Source organism: Balaenoptera physalus (assembly GCF_965194825.1).
Source record: "Balaenoptera physalus genome assembly, chromosome: 7".
Taxonomy (NCBI): domain Eukaryota; kingdom Metazoa; phylum Chordata; class Mammalia; order Artiodactyla; family Balaenopteridae; genus Balaenoptera; species Balaenoptera physalus.
The window spans coordinates 86,627,726-86,653,124 of record NC_138886.1 but is presented as its reverse complement, the minus strand read 5'-3'; the positions used below and the strand labels follow the sequence as shown (position 1 = coordinate 86,653,124).

The window sequence follows — 25,399 nt, the reverse complement described above, 5'->3', positions numbered from 1 at the left end:
GTATCATACAGAGTAGTTTCACTGCCCTAAAAATCCTCTGATTTTTTTTTTTTTTTTTAAAGAAGAGATGGTTTAAAGCAGATCACAAACTCAAAGGACTACAGGAGCCAAGAAGATAACAAAATGAGGGGGGTGGATAACTCAGTGGAGGGAGTAGAAAAAAGATGAGAAAGTAGACAAAGAGGTGGGGGGGGTAGACAGGAGATAGGAAAGTAGATGATGAGATGAAGGAAGTAGGTAAGATGGGCGAAGCTGGTAACAAAAGTCAGGAAGTAGATAACAATAGAGGGAAGTGGGTAAGGAGATGGGGAAGTAGATAATGAGAGGTGGGGAAACAGATAAAATGAGGAAAGCACATAACAAAAGGTAGGAAGTAGGTGACAAGATGGAAGTGGAGAACAAGATGAGGGAAGTAGATAACGAGATTAGGGGAGTGATAACAATATAAGGAAATAGGTAACTACAGGAGGAAAGTAGGAAACAATAGGGGGAAGTAGACAACACATTTAAAAAACGTTTTGCCAAAGCAAACCAACCTATGGACAGAAGCTACAAGTTTATCATCTCAGGTTTGAAGCAGTTATCTTAGGAGGAGAAGCGCATGGCCTCATGGCACGTTGAGGTGTAACATCTGGATCCCACCAGGTTCCGCATGGCTGCTCACAGAAAAGAGGGAAAGGCCCCAAAGCTGAGCACGGATGACAGTTGGGAGGAGAGAGGGGGCTCCTCCTGAGATATAAGGAGGGGGAAAGTGGTGCCGCTGGGGACACCGAAACATTTTTGCCAGCTTCATAATTTTGTTTAGTGCTGGCCTTGGCCTACTGTTAAGAGAAAAAATTAATAGCATGGCGATGACAAAACATGGAGACCACCTCTGACTCTAGAAAACAGAGACCGCCTTTGGTGGACTGCTTAGCTAGCGATAAGCAGAGCCGTAAGCAGAGCGGACACTTCACTTCTGCGTGCAGGCATCGTCCCTAGAGCTGGATTTCTAGATCTCAGTCCTGCGTGCTAAGTGAAGGCAGCCCCGGCACTCGATGATTAGTAGTTGGCTACACCTAACTTGGCTACACTTGGCTACACCTAAGTGAGGGTTGGCATCTCATGGTTATGCTCACCTAAGAAGCTAAATAAAGCTTCAAGTGGATGTCTCAGGTTTTAAAGCTAAAGATTCCGAGACAAAAACCAGTATTTGATTGAATTTTCCAACTCTAGATTTGGACTCCTTTCTTTCTGAATCTTAAGGTACATGTTCAACCTAAGGCGCCTCTCGATTCTCATAGAGGAGAACAAAGAATTAACTTTTTTTTTTTTTGAAGTTACTGAACACTCTGGTGTTTTGGATACCAGGGGCACACCCATATCCAACTATATAAACAATATTTATTGTAGCTGAAGAGGTCTTTTGAATCATCTCTAAATGAGTTATGAACTGAGAGCTGTGCATTTTCTGCAGGATCTGGAGAACTCTTCTGGTAAGTAATTACCAATTAAAACATGTTGGCAGCCTCCACTGGAGCACATGGATGACAAAATGTGATTCTCTCTGCTCCCTCACCCCCGCCCCCGCTCCCGGCCTCCCCAACCAGGGTGATGATGTTTGTTCCCATAAAGAGAGCTAATAAAATTAGCCTCTACCATGATACAGGGAAAATCTTTATTTAATAAAATAATGCATTTTGCTTCATTCCCAGAACAGCAATAATATGGCGCAACTGAGAACCATCATAGCTCATCCAGTTGCTCTTTGCTGCGTGTACAAGTCTGTCATTTGTGGCCATGTGGAAGCTTGGAAAGCTGCTTCATGAAGGGAGACGTTTGGGCAGCTTGCACCACCCGCAGTAAGAGCAGTGCGGTTATGGGTTTCCTTTGAAATACAGTGCAAGCACTCTCTGGACCCACAAATCAAGTCTAAAGAAAGAAATGGTGGGGAATTCCCAAAGAGTACTCAGAACTTTAATTGGTGAGGGGGCCATCAGTTGCTTCCACAACCGAGAGCAAGCATCCGTGGCCCAGTCAGGCAATCTGGGGATCTGAAAACTCAAGATGTAGTCAGAAATGTGTTTAAGTGTTGTGCTGGGGGCTGGTGAAGGCACACATGAAGCACAAAGGCTGGTCGTTACAGCCATAGGCCTGGATACAGCAGGGCACTGCAGGCTGAGAGGATGAGCCCTGAAAGCAGACGCTGGTGTGGAAGGACGCACGAGTTTCCTCTGCCAGACAGCCACACTGTCAACTAGCTTTCAAAGCAGGAGGTTACTTTGGGTAGGAACAAGCACCAGAGCTACCTTAGGGCTTAGGGTGTCAGAATCAGTTCTATCATGAAATCAAAGTTGGATCTAGGATAAGAGAATTGAAGGAAGCTGAGTTCAAGTATTCCCTGATGGTTGGAATGATGGTGGTGGAGAAAAAGGAAAGGAAAAATAAAGTACTGATGACAGTAAACTCTTAGACTTTGCTTACCCTCTCTCAGGCACAGTTCTAAGGACTTTATGTTCACTAACTCATTCAATTCTAACACTAACCCTGTGAGGGAGATATTATTATCACCGTTTGACACACAAGTAAACTAAGCCACAGAGAAGTTATACTGCTTGTCCAAGATCCCATAGTTAGTATGTGTCAAAGCTGATTCAAATACAGGCAGCCTGGCTCACGTGCATGTTTTGCTTGATCCACATCAGCGTGTTTCAGAAACACCTAAAGGTAGGTTGCTAGACAAATACTAGACACTCAGTTAAATCTGAATTTCATATAAATAACTAAAAATTTTTTAGTGTGTGTCCCATGCAATATTGCTAAACCTGGCAACCCACCTGGAGGGCTTGTTAAAACAAATCATGGGGCCCACACCTCCCAAGAGTCTGATTCATAGGCCTGGGTGGGGCCTGAGATCTGCATTTTCTATGAAGTTTCCAGGTGATGCTGGTGTTGCTGTTCCAGGGACCACACTCTGAGAGCCGCTGATCTACACCTTGACAGATGCATTTTTAACTTAAAAAAAAAGAAATCCATTGCCAAAATTTATAAATAGGAAGATTTCACCTAGAAATCCAGATTTTCTAATTTTATTTAAAATTTGAAAGATATGACCTCACTAGGCTCACATTCCTAGGTAGTAACTGCAGCTGAACAGCAGCTGACCCTTTCAGAGGGGGCTTGGGCTCCCCAGCTCCCCATCACTCCCCCTATCTCCCCACCCCTGGCTGACTCCATTTGTCATTTATAATCATATGTGATTATATGTGCTTCCCTCCACCCCTTTCCTATAGCAGGATTAAGAGAAAAGCGAAATATTTCTTCTACCCGCATCTCCATCAAAAGTAGGTAGAGAAGACCAAGTGTTTCTTAAAGGATGCTCTGCCCATGCACTCATTTATATTTGCTGCCTGACTCCTTACGGGCATGTGGATTTAACCTCTTGTTTAGCTTTTCTTATGAAAAATTCTACTATAAAACTTGTTCATGGGGCTTCCCTGGTGGCGCAGTGGTTGAGAATCTGCCTGCCAATGCAGGGGACACGGGTTCGAGCCCTGGTCTGGGAAGATCCCACATGCCACGGAGCAACTGGGCCTGTGAGCCACGATTACTGAGCCTGCGCGTCTGGAGCCTGTGCTCCGCAACAAGAGAGGCCGCGATAGTGAGAGGCCCGCGCACCGCGATGAAGAGTGGCCCCCGCTTGCCGCAACTAGAGAAAGCCCTCACACAGAAATGAAGACCCAACACAGTCATAAATAAATAAATTAATTAATTAAAAAAATAATCTGTACTTTAAAAAAAAACAAACAAACAAAAACGTGTTCATGGCTATAAAATAGTTTAGCAACCCTTGCTTCATGGAGAGAGCAAAGATACAAACTTTAGCCTAGTTCAAGTCAGTCACTACCAATTCCGTATTACTAAGGGTGGAATTTATTGGATTTATTGTATTTTTTAAATCCAAACACAGTTTCAATTATTACTAGCCACTAATGGCTTATAATGAAGGCAGAGCTTGTTAGCTAAGCAAACAACTGGTATGTTTGTTTAAAGTGTAAATAAAGGGAAATTCATGAATTAAATGAATGAATTCGTTGATTGTTCTCCCTGGTCTGTAAAGGAGTATTCAGCTGCCATAATATATATCATCACCTTTTTGCTCGAGTTATCTTTAGCCGGCCAGAGATCTTTCTTAGTGGTTGCTTACAAAGTAAATGTCTCTGGGTTTTTGAAAGTACTCATCCACATCAGTAAGTGCCATTAAGGATAAGGGATCCCCTGGCTCCTGGGGGGTTCATAAATAACTGAGCTTTTAAGAACAATAGCCATATTTCCGAATCTCAATCTGTGACTCCACAAATAGACCAAAGCAGCACACTTGTGGCGATAAAGGGACAATATGCCTCATATTTTCCAGGGTGGTCCTAGAAAGTATGGGACAGATGGTCATTCTCAGAGGTACTGAACTTAACAGCATTTCTCTTTAAAAGGTAATAAACCTCACCAGAAACAAAAATAAACAAATAAAAGGTTTTGCTCTCCAAAGTCTCCTAGCTCTAACTAACCTTTTCATTTAAAATTACGAGCACTGCACTTCTTCTCTCCAAATGGAATGCATCAGGTTTACCGGATATCTATAGTTAAATCCCATTTTCCTGGGATGGTTCCCCTGGAGGTGCTCACCATGGTGATAGTGTGTATGTATGTATGTGTGTGTGTGTGTGTGTCTGGTGGGGGGATCAGAGGAATTTCTCTCCTTCTAAATAATTCTTAGTGCCCATGTCCCTGTTTCTGGATAGTTGCCTTATTTATAGTGAGCTGAAAGGCACCTCAATCCGTTCGGAACGTATTCAGCTTCGAGTAACAGAAAAGACAACTAGTGTTGGCACGCACAAGGCGAGGTCTTTTCCTTTCCTGTAACAAGACCCCTGGAGGAGGGTGGCTGCTGGGGTTGGTTCAGTGACTCAGTGATGTGGTCAGAGCTCTAGGTCTTTCTAGCTTCCCACTCTGCCATCCTTACCATGTTCACTTTCATCCTCATGCTTGCCATCTCACGGTCACAAGTTGGCCACCACAGCTGCAGGCATCACTTTCATGTGCAACAGAGGGAAAAGGGGGGGCGGGGCTGCAGAGGAGGGGAGCTGTGCCAGCAACATCTATCCCTTTCATCAGGAAAGCAAAACTTTTCCTAGAAAGCCCATATTAGATTTCCATTCATTGGTAACCCAAGCTACAAGGCAGCGTGGGAAAGGGGATCTTTGGCTTTTTCTGATTCTATGGTAGAGGTAGACAGGAAGAAGGGAATTGCTTATGGGGTGCTGGGTTCATCAACCCACAGGGTCAGCTGCAGTACCGTAGTGTAGCCCTCTTTCTCATAAACATGAGAGAGTCATTCTTTGGGTCTTTTAGAATGCAAATACTTTAGGAAGGGATAATATACTAAAATAATCCACACTGAAGTGTTAGTAACATACCATCATATTACATTTTTCTAGACAGGAGGCATTCTGAACATGGGGACTGTGGGATGGGCAAGTCAGCATACTTCGAAGACACATTCTACCTATTTCCCAACTTAACCTGATTCTGGATGACATTTGGACTTTTATTTTACCTTCTGATCCCCCACAAAAGGCCAAAAACCTACTAAAGCTGAAGGCAATATTATATATTATGGTGGTTTTTAAGAACTCAGGCTTTGGAGACAGAGCCCTTACTTTGACTTGTGGCTCTCCCATCTACCAGCTGCATCACTGTATCAGTTTTCTATGGCTGCTGTGACAAATAACCACAAATGTAGGGGCTTAAAACAACACAGATTTATCATTTTATAGTTCTGTAGGTCAGAAGTCTGACATGGGTCTCACTGGGCAAAAATCTATGCTGTTAGAAGTCAGGACACTGGTCCCTGTGTGTATTAGGTGGGAGGTGACTAGAAGGGGGCACAGGGGTCTTCTGGGGCATTGGTCACATTCTGCTGGTTTTTTAAAATATTTATTTATTTATTTATTTCCCTTTTTTTTTTTGGCCGCGTCGGGTCTTAGTTGCTGCACACGGGATCTTTGTTGAGGCATGCGGGATCTCTTCATTACGGCGTGCAGTCTGCTCAGGTTTCTCTCTAATTGTAGCATGCGGGCTTCTCTCTAGTTGTGGAGTGTGGGTTTTCTCTCTCTAGTTGTGGCGCATGCGCTCCAGGGCACGTGGGCTCTGTAGTTGCGGCACGCGGGCTCTCTAGTTGAGGCGCACGGGCTCAGTAGTTGTGGCACGCAGGCTTAGTTGCCCCGCGGCACGTGGGATCTTAGCGCCCAACCAGGAATCAAACCCGCATCCCCTGCATTGGAAGGTGGATTCTTTACTACTCATCCACCAGAGAAGTCCCACACTCTGTTTCTTGATCAAGGTGCTAGTTATAGAGGTGTGTTCAGTTTGTGAACTTTCGATGAGCTGTACACTTAAGATGTACACTTTTCTGCATGTATTGTACTTCAATGAAAGTTTAAAAACAAAGAAACACACAAACATAGAAACAAGTATCTTGGGAGGTCTCCATTTTCTCCTTGGAGAATCAAGGCAAAGATTAAGCCAGAGTCTTGTCAGTAGGGGTAGAAATGAGACCAGAGACTGGGCTGCCTGCCCCTAGTCCTTCCAGATGAATGTACTCCAGGCCAGTTCCCGTCACTAATTGTACATATATTTTAAGTCTCTTGAGGAAAAGGTTTTTTTCTTTTTTTTAAATTTGCTTTGCCATAGAGTCACATTTCTATTGCAAGTGAAAGGTATCTTGTATCCTTCAGACACACCTGTAAAAACAGAACTGATACTGTATTATATCCATGTCTGCTTCATTTTCTTTCAGACACAGTGGAAAACATGACACAATAATAAACCCCTTTTCTATCCTCGCCAGCTGGAAAATTACGTTATGACTGAAATGACATCATTCAGCTACGACACTGAGCCAGCGGCTGCTCTGAGAAATCAGGGTGAGGCAGTGACAGCATGGATGTGAACGCCACTCAACAACGAATCCCACCCTATTTACTAGCAAATGGTTTTTTTATTGCCATGGCATTTTGAAAATGAAACTGCAGCAGCTATATCATCTGAGGCCATTGATCACTCAACATTCCTTATCTCTGAAACTAACCACATTGGCCAAAACAAAACAACCATGGGAGTAGAAAGAGAGCAATTTTAAGTAACTAGTTCCAAAGGCGGGAGACCAGGGGCCAACGCCAAGGCTCGTGGCTCCCAGGGGGTGATTTAGTGTTCCCTCTATCTCTATCAATTGTTGCTAAAGTGACCTCAAGTAGTAGTGGTAATAACCATATCTATACAATAATGTTCTTTGATATAGAATATTGATGTTCTTCTGTAATATAATATTCTAGGCAAATATAACATCAGGACAAAGCCTTGACCCTCCTTCATCTTTTCAACTTTTCAGATGAACCATATGAAACTGCTGATATTTGACCATTTCAACCTCCCAAAATGAGCAATTTCACAGGGCTCATCCTATAGACCGTCCCTCCCTCACCCAAGACACTTCGCTGCAGAAACGGCAAGATCTAAGGAAATTCCCATACTTTTCAAGCAACAGAATTAGAAACACCACTGCATCCCACTGTGGAAAAGTACAGATGAGAGGTCCCTGGCAAATGACACTGTGCTGTCCTTAGAAAGAGCTGGACCCTAGTCACTGCCCCAGATCAGTGCCACCTCAGTCCTTTGCCTGCTCAGTGTGAAGCCAGGTGCCTTAGGGTAGAAGTAGATCTTCAAGTCAACAGCAGAAGCAGGAGTGGTCAAAGCAGGGAGACTGGAACAGCAGTGGCCCCCAAGGATTGGGGGAGGCTGAGTGGATGTGCCGCTGATGTGCCGCATGCTACAAGGCCACCCAAGACCCACGTCTGCACCTGCACACCGGGGTGAACAGGCTGGGCCATTACTGCAGCGAAGCTGGAATCCCAACTGGAGAGTGTGATTTCAGTCAACCAGCCTGCCACAAATGCCTGAGTCAACCCCGGTGGATTAAGCATTACACGGTCCCAGGGCCCAGCGGAGAAAGCACGCTGCTTCAGAGCCACTTCCCCCAAGGCGAACATGTGTACCATATTCGGTTCCAGCTGCCAGGAAGGGCTCCGGGAAAGAGAACAAGTTCATTTTGATGGAGGACTGGAGGTGAGGCGGAAAGGTGAGAGTATAGGGAGAACTATCAAAGGGAAGGAATTAGTCCATAGGGGGCTGGGGATGGGGAGGGGGGTGGGAAGAAGAGCACACCTGGGGCAGGGACACATGGATTCAAAAGCCGGTGCAGAATCCGGCTCATAGGTGGGATAGGGTCTGCAGCGGAGGGACAAGCTAACAGTGAAGTTGGGGAAGGTGTGAGACTGGCTCAGGAATGCCTGGACACTCAATCCAAAAGGCATCTTAGAGACCTACCCCTCCCCATCCTACACAGGAGAGAACAAAGACCCAGAGACCCAGCTCGTTCATGCCACATGGTGGGAGCTGCCCGCACACCACAGCTAAGTCATATCAGACCTAAATCCGCCAGATGGTTTATTCAAAACTGTTTTACAAAATCTTAGTCATAGCAGAACCAAAGGAGACCCCTTGCCTGAAACTGGTGACTCACTCAAGGCTAGAAGCTCACGGCGACTGAGGGCAGAAACCTGTGTTTGCCGCCCTCTGTAGCCACCTTCACAAAAGGCTTCTGAGATGACTATGACACCGAGTACCAGCAGCTGCTTACTAAGATGTGTACTCGGGCAAGACTTGGCCTTTTCTTCTGCTGACAAAGAGCTACCTTTAAGGAGAGTTTCAACCACCTCAGATACCACGTTGGTTTGTTGTTCACCAGTTTCACTCGGGAGGAGAATGACAACAAACAAGAGAAAAAAACCATTTCACACTATCTTCTAAGTATAACAAGTGTCATATTTTTCACAGTTGTGTTATTATAATGGTTTACCTAATTGTTTTCAAATTTTCTTTCTTGTTCTTTCATTTTTTTTAAGGCTCTGAAAATTCACCTTTGGGTTGAACACATTTGTGGAAAGAAAGCCTGGCTTAAAGAAAAACCAGACCATGCTGGGGCGTCAATGCACGTAACCTTAACTACAGTGTTTGCTCCTGCAAAGACTATAATGTATGAAATAAAATATTAATAGCCATTACCTCAGTTCTTCTGAGAACAGACCTGAGTCACAGTTTTCACATGGCACGATTTCCGCACATGCGCCTCACTGTGAACACCGCTCACATTACCAGGCGATGGAAGCCTCAAAGTGGGCGAGACCAAGATGACCGTGTGTTTTTATTCCATAATGTCATGGGCAGTGTTGCTTATTTTGGCGACCAAGTTCAGTTCTCCTGAATTTCCCATCTATTACACATTATAAGATGAATCACCTAAACATGTACTAGGAGGGTTGGCAAAATTGTTTTTAACTTAGAAAGGAAAATATTGGAATAAGATTAACATCTCTATTATTTATCAGCAGCTAAATTAGCAATCACTCAGCTGAACTCTCTGACATTTGCAAGCATCAAGAGGGCAAAATATTTGTGTGAATGGATGTCTTTCCAACGCCTCATATTTGTGCATTGCAAATGGGCATAATTAGAGTTTTAAACTTTGTGTGGGTGCTGTTAAGAATGCTAAAGACATTCAGCTCCCCAGGGGCTTATGTTATGGTAGGTCTGGTTTCCCCTTCTCTCCCTCTGCTTGTCCATTGTCTTCTTGATAAGCTTTGGGTTCTTAGTGGCCTAAAAACCAACTGTTTGACAGTTTTGTGTCTGATGATTATACAGCTGAGTTAAACAAAGAATGAAAGTCAAGTGCCCACCCTAGTACCCGGCACACAGTAAACATGCCACAAATGGTAGTGCCTCCCCCTTACACTCTCGTAGATTGCTAAGTGCTTTCAAGTCTGTGTTTATAAATGATTCTTCAAATCCCCCATGAGATAGTGTAAAGTGAACATTCCGCTTTTATTGGCGGGAGGCCGGGAAGGGGAGGATGGCTAATTTACTCCTTGAGATGGGATCCTGACATAGTCCGAGGCTGGACGGCCGCAGCTTAGCGGTGGGGCTCCTGGGCTAAATTGCTTCTTTAGGTGGCCTGCCACACTGAGGTGTGTTTTTAAAATCTGTGCAATAAAATTTGGTGTGGTTAGAGAGGCGGCGGAAGGGAACCCACCCACAGGCAAATGACGTCAAAAAGCTAAAGGGAAACATTAGGCTTCTCTGTTCTCCAGAAGCTTCTGCTATGTTAAGCAACCTCAGAAGGAAGCCGACTTTCCATTAAAAAACAGCCGCTTTGGCAGTTGTCACAGACAGCCTGGGGTCTATACTTCCCCTCTTAGGAAAAGTGGGGAAAATAATTTTCATAAGTTGGAAAGGAAGAAACCTGGAGTTCAAAGAGTCTTAGAGCTGGACGGGCACTTGATGGCCATTTGATGTAACCTCTACTTCCAAACAAGGAAACTGAGGCTCAGAGCAGGTTGGAGACTGAGCCTCGGCCCTTGGATCTCCAGGGCAACCCACTCTCTATACCACGCTGTCGTCACAAAGCCAACAGTCCGCACCTTTACAGCTGCTCAGGGGAGAAATTGCCTTGCATTTCGTTTACAAAGGCGTTGCTTCAGCAGAAGTTCATGGGTGGCTGAAGGAAGAATCATCCTGTCCCACTGACCCCCTGAGGCCAGAGCTCTTGCTTGGGAAGAAGCTCTGGAGAGGCTCTGTGTATGTGTAAGGGGCACAAAGCCAAGCAGACCCTTCCCTCTTATACCTTTGCCCCCAGAAAACAACCTGATATGTGGGGTTAAGCACACTTTGCAGGGGAGCTCACACCCTGGAACTCTGGGGAGCCCCACTGCTCGGGGACTGGGGCCAACCAGTGGATCTCTCAGATCTTCACATTTCTCCTCACAGGAAGGACCCCGACGTGACTGCTAAGGGACAGCTGAGAAGCAGTGTGCAGAAGTCACAAAGCAGGGTTGTCCACTTGTTCCACACATGGCTGTAGGTTCAGCTCTTCCGTGTGTCTTTGGGAGAACAATAAAGCCTGATATTAAAATATCGTTAAGTTGGGGCTTCCCTGGTGGCGCAGTGGTTGAGAATCTGCCTGCCAATTCAGGGGACACAGGTTCGAGCCCTGGTCTGGGAAGATCCCACATGCCACGGAGCAACTGGGCCCGTGAGCCACAACTACTGAGCCTGCGCGTCTGGAGCCTGTGCTCCGCAACAAAAGAGGCCGCGACAGTGAGAGGCCCGCGCACCGCGATGAAGGGTGGCCCCCGCTCGCCGCAACTAGAGAAAGCCCTCGCACAGAAATGAAGACCGCACAGCCATAAATTAAAAAAAAAAAAAAATACCGTTAAGTCGCTTCTCATTTACTTATTTATTATATTATTATTCATTTATCATTTATTATATTATTTATTATTTTCCTTCATAAACTAACTCTCCTGTCGGTGACCTCCCAGAAGAAAAATCCTTCAGTTAATAAAGTAAATAGTAATACCCTTATCATTCTAAAAGCCTTTCACTTCCATATTTTCTTTCCCTTTTTAATTGAACCTCAACAGCTTTGTGATGGTTGTGGATTTTTTTCTCTTCAGGTGAGGAAATGGAGGCTCCGAATGTGGAAAAGACTGCCCTGGAACACCAAGCTTGAGCATGGCAGAGCAGGCACTCAAGCCCAGGGCTTCTTTCTAACACCACTCTGAACACATGCTCAGTGGGACCAGCTTTGGTTCCTGGACCACAAAGTGATTTCATTCAAAGAACAGAAACTCTTGGTCCAAGACTAGGTTGGACAAACAGGACACAGAAGGCAGATAGTGATGCTGAACCATTCATTCATTCAGCAAATATTTACTGAGAGCCTACTAACTGCCAGGCCCTGTGCTCGGTGCTTGGGATACACTAACGAGCAAAAGGGACAGGGATGGGGTCTCATGGAGATCACAGTCTAACCGTGGGGAGGGGGGAGTTCAATAAATGAGATTATTTCTTTATTGAGCCATTCACTTCTCTTCCTCTGTTAGCTCCCGGGTTTTCACCTAGAAACTTTGGGTCGTGTCTGGATAGCACCACGTTGGTTTGTGTTCTGCTCACTACTGGCCTCTGCAGCAGCCCGCCCTTTCCCCTCCCTGCGCAAGGCCCTGCTCTCCACTGCCCGCCGAAATGACAGGGGTGACGCATGGTTCCACACACTGTCTGACTGCTTTAGTCTTGAGTGTTGGCAGTTGTTAGTGATGGGTGTTAGTATCTGATCATTGACAGATTTCATTCATTGTACCTTTCTATCATGGCTTTTACTGAAAGAGTGTGTGTGTGGGGGGGGGGGGTTGTGTGCGCGCGCGCGCGTGTGTGTATGTCACAGAGCATATTTTATGATAGGTTTTAACAGCACTGGGGCAAAAGTGTGAGGTGAGCAGCTTTCCAATAGAACTCAATGATATGCACAGGGAAGGTATATTTGGATGGCAAGGCTGTTCCCCTAAATATAACTACAGAAAAGAAATGACAGAAGAACGTGTATTTTTACCATTTTGATTAAACTAGAATTTTAAATCAAAGTTTTATCTTTTTTTTCTTTACTATATGTAACTCTTCATTTCTTGATCCACAGGCTGACTCCTCCGTGTTACCCCTCTGTTATCTGGGGATTCAGAACAGTTATTTAATGCAAGCCCTACACAATAACTGCTTTTATAAAGTTTTTAAACTTTCTTTCTTAAACAATATGTAAATGGAGTATAAAGGAACCAACATTTTAAGTTTCCTAAAAGATCATTGATTGCTCTTGAGTATGTTATTGAGATGAATGAAACATATTCTTTAATCAGGAAAAAAGAGAGGAAGAAATCACATAAAAGCATAAGCAGCAACTCAAAAATTATTTTCTTGGTTTATTTTATGTTGCAGCTACACAAGCCAAGCCATCCCTTTTTGTGCGTCCATCAATAAGATATCTGTTGTGCTTTTGTACAAAGAACAAAGATGCTTTTATCAATTCTCAAAAGTCTGTAGGACAAACCATTCATGCTGTCAAACCCTCTAAAACCCTTTCAGCAAATAATGAAATCCATCAGTGACAAATGTCAACATACTAATTTGTTAAATACAAAACAAAAGCAACATTCAGACAAGGCGCTTCATTTCATGTTATATCAGCACTCCAATTTGTACCAAGTTTATGGCAACCCACAGATCATGCAATATTAAACAGGACTGTATTATAATGAAAACTGGAACAATAAACTCCCCTTAGCTAGAATGCTAATAGTGCAGCTGAAATACATGCTATGATTCTGGAACATTCAACTTCTCCCAAACTACTAGAAATTCTATGAAGACACCTATTTCTAATAGTGATGCTATAACCCAAATATATGGATTTCAGGTAGATGAGAAAAGAACCTTGAGAAATAAAATTTCTTCTTCCTAGAGAAGACTTTAAAACTCAGTTCAGCAAGACCAATCAGAACAAAATGAAATTCTTAAGGGTATGAAATAAATACATAATGAGAGGATCTTCCTGATTTTTGTTGTTGATCGTGATAAAAAGGATATTTTAACTGAGACTATCACATTCCACATTATAGGAGACTTTTAAAAAAACCCTACAGGAAACAAGAGGGTGGGTGATGCTGAGGCACAGGGCTCTACTGGAGTGTGAGAGGGAGAGCCTCTGAATAATGTTTCACTGTGATTTAAAAAAAAAAAAAAAAGCTTCAAATGGCACCGAGTGCCCTAGAGGACTCGCAGTACATTGTCAGAGACCTACTGGGTCTGGCACAGGCTTTGAGGCCAGACATACTTGAGTTCAAATCCTGGCTCAAGCGCATGGCTCAAGTGTGACTTCAGACCAAGCTCTCCACCTCTCTGGGTCTCTGTTTCCTTTCTCTAGAATGAACATCACAACCACTTGGCAGGGAAGCTATCAGGGTTTCCAGTGCCATGTACATTTTTGATACATGAATATCTTGGCCACACTTTCCTCAGACCAGTTGATTTCACCTCCTTTACTTTTGGAGAGATTAATTTAGTCAGGCTAATTTGTGAGCAGCTCAACTGAAAATTCAGTATTTTGGACAAAAAGAAGGTTAAATCGAGTAGTTAGGGTGTGCAGTCAAATGGCATCAAATGGCAATCAGAAGTGTTTTAGTGATATTTTTACACGTGTATCTAGTTTGGATTTCCATGTCTCTTCAACCTTCAATTACCATAAAGAGAGGGTGAGGATGATATCTGCTGTATACCACCGCAGACCCATGTGCTTCCACTTCCCCCCCCCCACACGGAGGGGAGCGGGTAGAGGGTGGGGTGCTGCCGCTGCCTTGTTACAACCTTTAAAAAAGAAACAATAAGCAGAGCTACTTCAGGGAACCTGAAATGCAAAGAATTATCACAGAAAGATAAAAATGAGCTTCCAATTTTCTTCTTTAAATGCCATACACACAAAATATATTTCTAAGAAAACACTAGGAAACTGCAGGCCAGAAAATATACCTAAAGTGTGGTAAAAGAGGTATAGAAACACATCTTAGTAGAAGATAAGTCACATAAATCACACTGCTGATAACTTGGTAAATTTCCAATTGGGCAATTGCCACCTGCCTTTCCTTACAAGGAAATTGCCATTCCTTGTAATTTCTTTTGGATACAATATATTCCTACGTTTCCAGTCCTAACTGGGGGTGTGCTGTTAGAGGAGACATTAAACAGAGGCTGGGTTTCACCCCCACAGTAACCTATGTTTTAGCAGTTGACCCTGCTCACCCTACCCCCACTCTGGATCTGTTCGCTGAGCTGAAGCACACATCACACAAAGCAATATCCGGCCAGCTTCATCATTTTCCTTTCTCATCTTCTGGACATCATTCATACTGAACCCTATTAACCCTTCTTCACCCCTTTCTATATATATGTGTGTAAGAAATATTAAATGACGTATTCACTGGGAAACTAAAACATGTCTTTCCTTCATAAACACTCAGTCAATAGCACACATAAGTCAACTGTAAATTCTTGATACTCAAAGTGTGGTCTGGGACCAGGGCCATAGGCAACTCCTGGGAGCTTATTTATTAGAAATGAAGACTCTTGGCCCCAACTCAGAACTGCCAAATCAGAATCTGTATTTGAACAAGATCCCCAGTTGATTTAAATGCACATTAAAGTTTTAGCAGCATAAACATTGTGACAGTGGTTGAAGAATCTAGTTTTTCTTTTGTTTTCTTTTTTCCTCTTGTGGATAACGAAAGGTATGCAGGACACTGAGAAGCAGGGGAGAATCCTAAGAACTCAAGGTTAATCCCACATTCAGGAGATAAATCCCCCATTTAAAACTATCAGGTGAACATCAACCATACGTGGAAAACTAAGCCAAGTGGAGGGGGTTTAAGGATGAATAAGTTCAAGGCCTGTCCTGCCATTTAAAACATTCACTATTCCCTCAGCATAATAAAGTTCATATATGATAAGCCCAGAGCTAGCATCATACTCTACTGAAAACTTTTCCTCTAAGATCAGGAAAAAAACAAGGATGCCCATTATCACCACTTTTATTCAACACAGAATTGGCATTCCTAGCCACAGCAATTAGGCAGGAAAATGAAACAAAAGTGATCCAATTAGAAAAGAAGAAGTAAAACTGTCGTTATTTGCAGATGATATGACACTTTATATAAAAAACCCTAAAGACTCCAACAAATAACTGTTGGAAGTAATAAATGAATTCAGTGAAGTTGCAGGACAATATACAGAAATCACTGCATTTCTATATACTAGTAATGAATTATCAGGAAGAGAAATTAAGAAAGTAATCCCATTTACAATTGCATAAAAAAATACCTAGGAATAAATTTAACCAAGAAGGTGAAAGATCTCTACACTGAAAACTATAAGACACTGATGAAAGAAATTAAAGAAGACACAAATAAATGGAAAGATATTCCATGCTCGTGGATTGGAAGAATTAATACTATTAAAATGTTCCCACTACCCAAAGTGATCTACAGATTCAATGTAATCCCTATCAAAGTTCCAATGGTACTTTTCACAAAAATATAACAAACAATCCCAAAATTTGTATAAAAACACCCTGAATAGCCAAAGCAATTTTGAGAGGAAGAACAAAGCTGGAGGCATCATGCTTCCTAATTTCAAGCTATGTTACAAAGCTATAGTAATCAAAACAGTATGGTACTGGCATAAAAACAAACATAGATCAATGGAACAAACTAGAAAGCCTGGCATATATGGTCAGTTAATTTACAACAAAGGATCCAAGAATATACAATGGGGAAAGGACAATCTCTTCAATAAATGTTGTTAAGAAAACTGAACAGCTACATCCAAAAGAATAAAATTGGACCACTATCTTACACCATACACAAAAGTTAACTCAAAATGGGTTAAAGATTTGAATGTAAGATCTGAAACCATAAAACTCCTAGAAGGAAGCATAGGCAGTAAGCTCCTTGACATCAGTCTCCGTGATGATTTTCTGAACACCAAGAGCAAAGACAACAAAAGCAAAAATAAACAAGTGGAACTATATCAAACTAAAAAGCTTCTGCACAGCAAATGAATCATTCACAAAATGAAAAGGCAACCTACTGAATAAGAGAAAATATTTGCAAATCATATTTCTGATAAGGGGTTAATATCTAAAATACATAACATGCTCATACAACCCAATAGCAAAAAAAAAAAAAAAAAAAATTTTAAACTCTGATTGAAAATGGGCACAGAATCTGAATAGACATTTTTCCAAGGAAGACATACAGATGGCCATCAGGTATATGAAAAGGTGCTCAACATCACTAATCATCAGGGAAATGCAAACCAAAACCACAAGATATCACCTCACACCTGTTAGTATGGCTGTTATAAAAAAGACAAGAAATAACAAGTGTTGGTGAGAATGCAGAGGAAAGGAAACCCTTGTGCACTGTTGGAGGGAACGTAAATTGGTGTAGCCACTATGGAAAACATGCAGGTTCCTCAAAAACTTAAAAATAGAGCTACATATGATCCAGCAATTCCACTTCTGGGTATTTATCCTAAGAAAATGAAAACATTAACTCAAAAAGATATCTGCGTTCCCATGTTCACTACAGCATTACTTACAATAGCCAAGACACAGAAACAACCAAGTGATGGATGGATGGATAAAGAAAATGTGGTATATATATATACAATGGAATATTATTCAGCCATAAACAGACAGAAATCCTGCCATTTGCAACAACATGAATGGACCTTGAGGCCCCATGCTAAGTGAAACTGTCAGACAGAGAAGGACAAATATTGTATGATCTCACTTATATATGGACTCTAAAAAAACCTGAACTCACAGATACAGAGAACAGATTGGTAGTTGCCAGAGGCAGGGGGTGGGAGGTGCACAAAAATGGGTACAGGGTATCAAAAGGTACAGACTTCCAGTTATAAAATAAATAAGTCCTGGGGATAAAATGTGCAGCATGGTGACTAAAGTTAATAATACTGTATTGTCTATTTGAAAGTTGCTGTGACAGTAAATCTTCAAAGTTCTCAACACAAGAAAAAAAATGCATAACTATGTGTGGTGATAGATGTTAACTAGACTTACTGCAGTGATCATTTCACAGTATACTGTATACACATATAGGTTCATTATGTTGTACACCTGAAACTAATGTATTTTTACATGTCAATTATATGTCATTTTAAAAATAAATAAATAAATAAAACTGACTACTCTATAATATACTGTCTAATACTAGTTAGGTTATTACAGTGAAAGAATGTATTGAGGGGTATGGGGCACAGAGGAGGAAGCAATCAATTCTTTTGTAATCTGAGCAAATTTGAATTCTGTATTCTTTGTCATTCCCCATTAAAAGGTGGAAGGTGTGACAAATATGTCAACTCCACATAAGTCAGAGAAGATTATGAAATTTTGATTTCCTGTTTATTGACAGTGTGTACCACATTCTACTTGTTTTGATAATGACTCTCACCTAACCACTTACTGAAGTGATGTTTCATACTATCTATCAACTGTGCATGAATTAGAAATAGAAACCCAAAGGGTAACTATCTCCTGACACGAGGTAATACTGGAAAGGTCAGTTTTGCCAAAATCTGAGAGAAAGTGGGTCAATCAAAGCATGAAGTTTATTGGAGAAAAGACTTGAACAAGGTCTAAAAAATGGGGCACCTGGAAAGTGTCCCACTTAACTCGTGAGTCAGATATATCCTCACTGCAAAGCTTCGTGATTTTGTTTAAAGTCAGTTCCTGGAATCTCAGATATATCCAGAATTCAAAGCTAAGAAGAAAACACGGTCTAAAGACAAATATAGATGATATGTGAATTATCTACACTCCCCACTCTCCTTGATTAGGGGGAAACCTGAAAGTTGGCTAAGATACAGATATGCAGAGAAAACTGTTTCAAAGAGTTATCAGTATTGACTAGTATTCCAGAGATGGTAGTTTGTTTCCCATGATATCTTCTACCTGAGTACCATAAAACACTTTCCTCATGTAATGTGAGGCAGGAGCAATAAGAAGATGATGATAATGCAAGAGAATCTCCTGAGAGAGAGGGAAGCACAGGGAAGACCTAAAAGGCTCAGAAATGGTGAGAAAAAGTGGGTCTGCACTCACCTCCATGAAGGGTGAAGAACCACCAGCTCTCAATAACATATCGTCAGGACCCAGGGACAATATTGTTTTGGACCTCGAGAGTGCAATTTGAAGAAAAATGTTTACATTAGCTGGCTATGGTGGTCATCGCAATAGCTTTGGTGGCACTGAAAGTTTACAGAGTGTTCATAAATCAGAATTTGACAGCTAGAAGGGTCTTTTGCCACCAGTTGTTCATTTTACAGAGGCGAAAACTCAGGCTCAAAAAGGGTAAGGGACTTGCTAAAGTCCCACAGCAAGTTGTAGTTGGCGGTGGCATTCATTCCCTAACTCCCCGTCCAGTGCTCTTCATATTATAATAGTGTTCCTAACCTGGGTTCCCCTGATCCCTTCAAATCCTCTAAATACATGGGAATACATTTCAGTATTTCAAAAAGTTCATTGAATCTATATATTTGCTAGAAGAAAAGGCAAAACGGATTAAAGCGCCACATCTCTGCCTTTGGTTAAATTTATTTTAACTCAGTATATGTTAATACTAGTTAGAGAGACAGTAATGTGGGATGTATGCAATGAAAGTTTTAAAGTTTTATAATGCTTATTGAAAAAGTAGTCTGTACTTTGTTCCTAGTTTCTGTTTTTGTAATTTGAATGATTAATAAATGATTAATAGAGTAACATGTACACAATAAAAGAGTCAGTGTAAAAAATTAGCACACAAAGAGGAAAATTCACTTCTTATCAGTCCTCTGAGTCTTTCTTCTGAAGATAGCTATTGTTAAAAGTTTATTATGAATCTTTCCATAAAATATCTTCAGGTATATAGGACAAATGCATGACGGACACTGTATCTTGTTTCTTAAGTTGATAACTATATCCTGGAGCTTCTCCCACATGTAGTTCCATCTCATCCCTTTTAAAGGAATCACTGAATGGTGCAGCAGAATGCATCTATCCTGGCCCCTGCTAATGGACACAGGTGGTATCTAGAGGGTTTTTAATTAATTAATTTATTTTTTATTGAAGTATAGTTAATTTACAATGTGTTAGTTTCAGGTGTACAGCAAAGTGATTCAGATATCTATCGATCTCTCTCTATATATACATATACATATATGTATGTGTATATATATACATATATACATATATGTATATATGTATATATATACACATATATATGTGTGTGTATATATATATATATATATATGTTCTTTTTCAGATTCTTTTCCCATACAGGTTAGTACAAAATATTGAGTACAGTTCCCTGTGCTATACAGTAGGTCCTTGTTGTTTATCTATTTTATATACAGTAGTGTGTGTATGTTAATCCCAAATTCCGAATTTATCCCCACCCCCACCTTTCCCCTTTGGTAACCATAAGTTTGTTTTCTATGTGTGAGTCTGTTTCTCTTTTGTAAATAAGTCCACTTGTATTTTTTTAGATTCCACATATAAGTGATATCATATGGTATTTGTCTTTCTCTGTCTGACTTTCTTCACTTAGTATGATAATCTAGAGTTTTGTTTTTACCAACAATGCTGAAGTGAACATCCTTGCCCATTTACTCACCTATACTTTGCTAAAATTCCCAGCAGTAGAAGTCCTGAGTCAAAGAGAATATGCTTTTGAAACTTTGATAAATATTGCCAAATTGTCCTCAAAAAATTCTCCCCCTCCCAGAATAAGTGAGAATGCCAGGTTCATTTGCCCACTTTTCTTTTGGGTTATATTATATTTTCATTTTGGGGGAAGATTTTTAAAAACTTTTGTTAGAACACTTTATAAAATAGGGAATTTAGCTCCTTATTTGTCATATGCTGTAACTATTTCCCCTCTTCCATTTGTTTTATTTTTTTTGGTATTGTTTATGGCATTTCTTCAATAAAGAAGTTTAAAATTTTGATGTGAACATGTTTCTTACTATTTCTCTTTATGGCTTCAGGTTTTATTGTCTGACTGTAAAAGGTTTCCCACATTTTAAGAGCATAAATAAATTTATCCAAGTTTGTTTACTACTATGGTTTGATTTTTTAAACATTTAATATTTGATCTGGATTTTTGTGAAAGAAATAATGGTATGCAGCTAAATTTCAAAATTGCTTATCAGTTATTTCAATAACATTTATTGATCAATCCATCTTTTCCTCATTGATGTGAAATGCCACCTTTATCATATAAAAAGTCCTGAATGCATTTGAATCTGTTTCTGAGTTCTATTCTATCACATTTCAAGTGCTTAGTTCCTTCCCAGCAAAAAATTATTCTAATATATCTTTGTAACATTTATAATGTTTGATAGAACTAGAACATTTTATTAATTTTGATTTTTTCCCATTCATTCTCACACGTTTATTTTTTATTTACTTATTTATTTATTTGGTTGCACTGGGTCTTAAGTCGTGGCAGGTGGGCTCCTCAGTTGCGGCGTGTGAACTCTTAGCTGTGGCATGCATGTAGGATCTAGTTCCCTGACCATGGATAGAATCCAGGCCCCCTGCATTGGGAGCACAGAGTCTTAACCACTGCGCCACCAGGGAAGTCCCATTCACATGTTTATTTTTTCAGATGACCTTTAGTATCTTTTTTCTTTTCTTTCTTTCTTTCTTTCTTTCTTTCTTTCTTTCTTTCTTTCTTTCTTTCTTTCTTTCTTTCTTTCTTTCTTTCTTTCTTCTTTCTTTCTTTCTTTCTTTCTTTCTTTCCTTCTTTCTTTTTTACTTTTCTAAAATATGTATTTATATGTTTGTGATCTGGGAAATTTATTGAGGCCAGTCTATACAACATATTTTACCTTCTTTTTGATTCTTTTTTATTTAAATGAACTTTTGATTTTAGAAGAGTTTTAGATTTATGGAAAAGTTGTGAAGATAGTATACCCCACATCCAATTTCCCCTATTGTTAACATCTTACATTAGTATGATACATTTGTCAAAATGTACCATACTAGTAACATAATGAACCAATATTAATACATTATTAAATTCCACAGTTTATTCAGATTTCCTTAGTTTTGACCTACTACCCCTTTTCTGTCCCAGGATCCTATCCAGAACCACATTACATTTAGTCTTTATGTCTTACTCATGAAGACATGAAGTAAGCTCCCTGGGTTGCACAGCAGGAAGTGAGCGGCAGGTGAGCAAGTGAAGCTTCATCGGTATTTACAGTTGCTCCCCATCACTTGCATTACCTCCTGCGCTCTGCCTCCTATCAGATCAGCAGTGGCATTAGATTCTCATAGGAGCGCAAACCCTACTGTGAACTGCACATGCGAGGAATCTAGGTGTGCGCTCCTTATGGGAATCTAATGCCTGATGATCTGAGGTGGAGCTGAGGCAGTGACGCTAGCACTGGGGAGCGGCTGCAAATACAGATTACCATTAGCAGAGAGGTTTGACTGCACAGAGACCATAATAAATCAATGTGCTTGCAGACTCGTATCAAAACCCTATCAGTGGGGCTTCCCTGGTGGTGCAGTGGTTAAGAATCCGCCTGCCAATGCAGGGGACATGGGTTCGAGCCCTGGTCCAGGAAGATCCCACATGCCGCGGAGCAACTAAGCCCGTGCGCCACAACTACTGAGCCTGCGCTCTAGAGCCCGCGAGCCACAACTACTGAGCCTGCATGCCACAACTACTGAACCTGTGTGCCTAGAGCCCATGCTCTGCAACAAGAGAAGCCACCGCAATGAGAAGCCCATGCACCACAACAAAAAGTAGCCCCTGCTCGACGCAACTAAAGAAAGCCCACGTGCAGCAACAAAGACCTAATGCAGCCAAAAATAAATAAATAAATAAATAAATAAATAAATAAATAAACCCAAAAACCCTATCAGTGAGTGGCAAGTGACAATTAAGCTGCATCTGATGGCAGGCTTTAAGTCAGAATCCAACACTTATTTTAGTCTGCTCGTGGCCCGCCCATTATTTTATTTACCACTTCCGTCCATGCCTCTTTTCCGCACTCTGCACTTGTCTCAGTCACAGTTTTGTTAAGCCCACAAGCTAACCCTGGCCAAAATGAGTAAAAATCAAACGTTGCTGGAGAGCTTCTTTGAAAGGGGGAAAGACCCAATGATGAGACAGCAGAAGACTATAAGACTGCCAACAAAAAGAAAGCTGCATTTAAAAGAAAATACCAAGAGTCCTACTTAAATTACAGGTTCATTGCAACAGGTGATTCACATTCTCCAAGCCTGCTTCGTATAATACATGGCGACCAGCTATCCAACGAAGCCATGAAACCTTCAAAACTGCTTTGCCATATGGAGACCAAGCACCCTGCATTAAAAGTCAAGCCTTTGGAGTTTTTCAAAAGAAAAAAAACATGAACACGAAGAACAGAAGCAATTACCAAAGGCCACCACTTCATCAAATGTTTCTGCACTGAGAGCATGATTCTTAGTGGCTAACTGCATTGCTAAAGCTAAGAAGCCCTTTACTATTGGTGAAGAGTTGATCCTGCCTGCTGCTAAGTCCTGCCTGCTTCTAAGGACATTTGTCGTGAACTTTTAGGAAAGGCTGCTGTTCCCAAGGTGGCACGTGTTCCTCTTTCAGTTAGCACTAAAACTAGATGAACTGATGAAATAGCAGAGGATATTGAGGTACAATTGTTGGAGAGGATTAATGAGTCACCGTGGTAAGCAATCCAGGTTGACAAGTCTACCGATGTTAACAACAAGGAAACAATGCTTGCTTTTTTGCGATATATTTTTCAGGAGGCTGTGCATGAGGTTATATGTTATGTGCACATTTGTTGCCAACTAACATCACAGCTACAGAACTATTCAAGTCTTTGAATGATTACATATCAGGAAAACTGAATTGGTCATTTTGTGTTGGTATGTGCACAGATGGAGTGGCTGCCATGACTGGACGGCTTTCTGGTTTCACTACTCGGGTCAAAAAGGTCGCTTCTGAATGTGAGTCTATGTACAGTGTCATCCATAGAAAAATGCTGGCTAGCCAAAAAATGTCACCTGAACTTAATAACGTTTTGCAGGAGGTGATTAAAATTATCAACCACATTAAAGTACATGCCCTTAACTCATGTCTGTTTGTGCAGCTCTGTGAGGAGATGGACGCAGAGCACACACGTCTTCTCTTATACACAGGAGTGAGATGGCTTTCTAAAGGTCAATCACTGGCCAGAGTTTTTGAGTTAGAAGAGCCGCTCCAGAGATTTCTTTTAGAAAAACAGTCACCACTGGCAGCACATTTCAGTGACACAGAATGGGTTGCAAAACTTGCTTACTTGTGTGACGTATTCAACCTGCTCAACAAACTCAATCTGTCACTTCAGGGGAGAACGACAACTGTGTTCAAGACGGCAGATGAAGTGGCTGCATTCAAAGCCAAACTGGAATTATGGGAGCAACGAGTGAACATTGGGATTTTTGACATGTTTCAAACATTAGCAGAGATTTTGAAAGAGACTGAGCCGGGGCCTTCTTTCTCCTAGCTGGTGCATGATCACCTACCTCAGCTTTCAAAAGAGTGTGGGCATTACTTCCCAACCACAAAAAACCCCTGAACTGGGAAGGAATGTATCCGTGACCCATCTGTGAAAAAGCCAGGTGAATCGACTTTGTCCGTGCTAGAAGAGGATTAACTGCTTGAGATGGCAAATGACGGTGGCCTTAAAAGTATGTTTGAGACAACTTCAAATCTCCATACGTTCTGAATTAAAGTCAAGGTGGAATATCCTGAGATTGCCACAAAAGCACCGAAAAGCCTGCTTCCATTTCCAACATCCTATCTTTGTGAAGCAGGGTTTTCTGCAGTGACAGCAACCGAAACAAGATTACGGAGTAGACTGGACATAAGCAACACACTTCGGGTGTCACTGTCTCCCATCATCCACAGATGGGACCATCTAGTTGCAGGAAAACAAGCTCAGGGCTCCCACGGATTCCGCATTATGGTGAGTTGTATAATTATTTCATTATATATTACAATGTAATAATAATAGAAATAAAGTGCACAATAAATGTAATGTGCTTGAATCATCCCAAAACCATCTCTCCCCCCACCCCCCCTCCCCGCCCCAGTCCATGGAAAAATTGTCTTCCACAAAACTGGTCCCTGGTGCCAAAAAGGTTGGTGACCACTGTCTTAGCCTCCTCTTTGTTGTGACAGTTTCTCAGACATTCCTTGTTTTTGATGAACTCGAAGGTTTTGTGTACTGGTCAGGTATTTTAGAGAATGTCTTTAAGTTTGGGTTTGTGTTATGTTTTTCTCATAGTTAGACAAGGGTTACAGGTTTGGGGGAGGAAGACCATAGACATAAAGGGCCATTCTCATCTCATCACATCACATCAAAGGACATGCGATGAACAAGACTATGCATTACTGTTGATGTTGGGGCTGAGGTGGTAGTAATGTTTGTCAGGTTTCTCCACTGTAAGGTTACTCTTTTTCTCCCTTTCCATACTGTACCCTTTAGAAGGAAGTCACCATGCACAGCCCACACTTAAGGTGTGTGGCATTATGATCCATCTCTTTAAGTGAGAGAGTCTCTACATAGAGTATCTGGAATTCTGCACAGGAGAATTTTTTATTCTTGCCCATTTATTTATTTATGCAATCATTTATTTATATCTGTATAAAGTCACAAGTATTTATTTTATACTTTGGGTTATAGTCTAACATTGCATTACTTTATTGCTCAATTTGTTCCAGGTTTTGTCATTGGGAACTCTTTCAGTTGGCTCCTGCATCCTTTTGACATAGCCACATCATTGTCAGGGGGTTCTGTTGTTTTTAGG

General features: G+C 41.3%; 1 protein-coding gene across 7 annotated transcripts in view; it reads right to left on the bottom strand.

Moving 5' to 3' along the window:
* Nucleotides 1-25,399, bottom strand: part of AOPEP (aminopeptidase O (putative)) — a 379,363-nt gene that overhangs the window by 157,755 nt on the left and 196,209 nt on the right. The window lies entirely within an intron of this gene.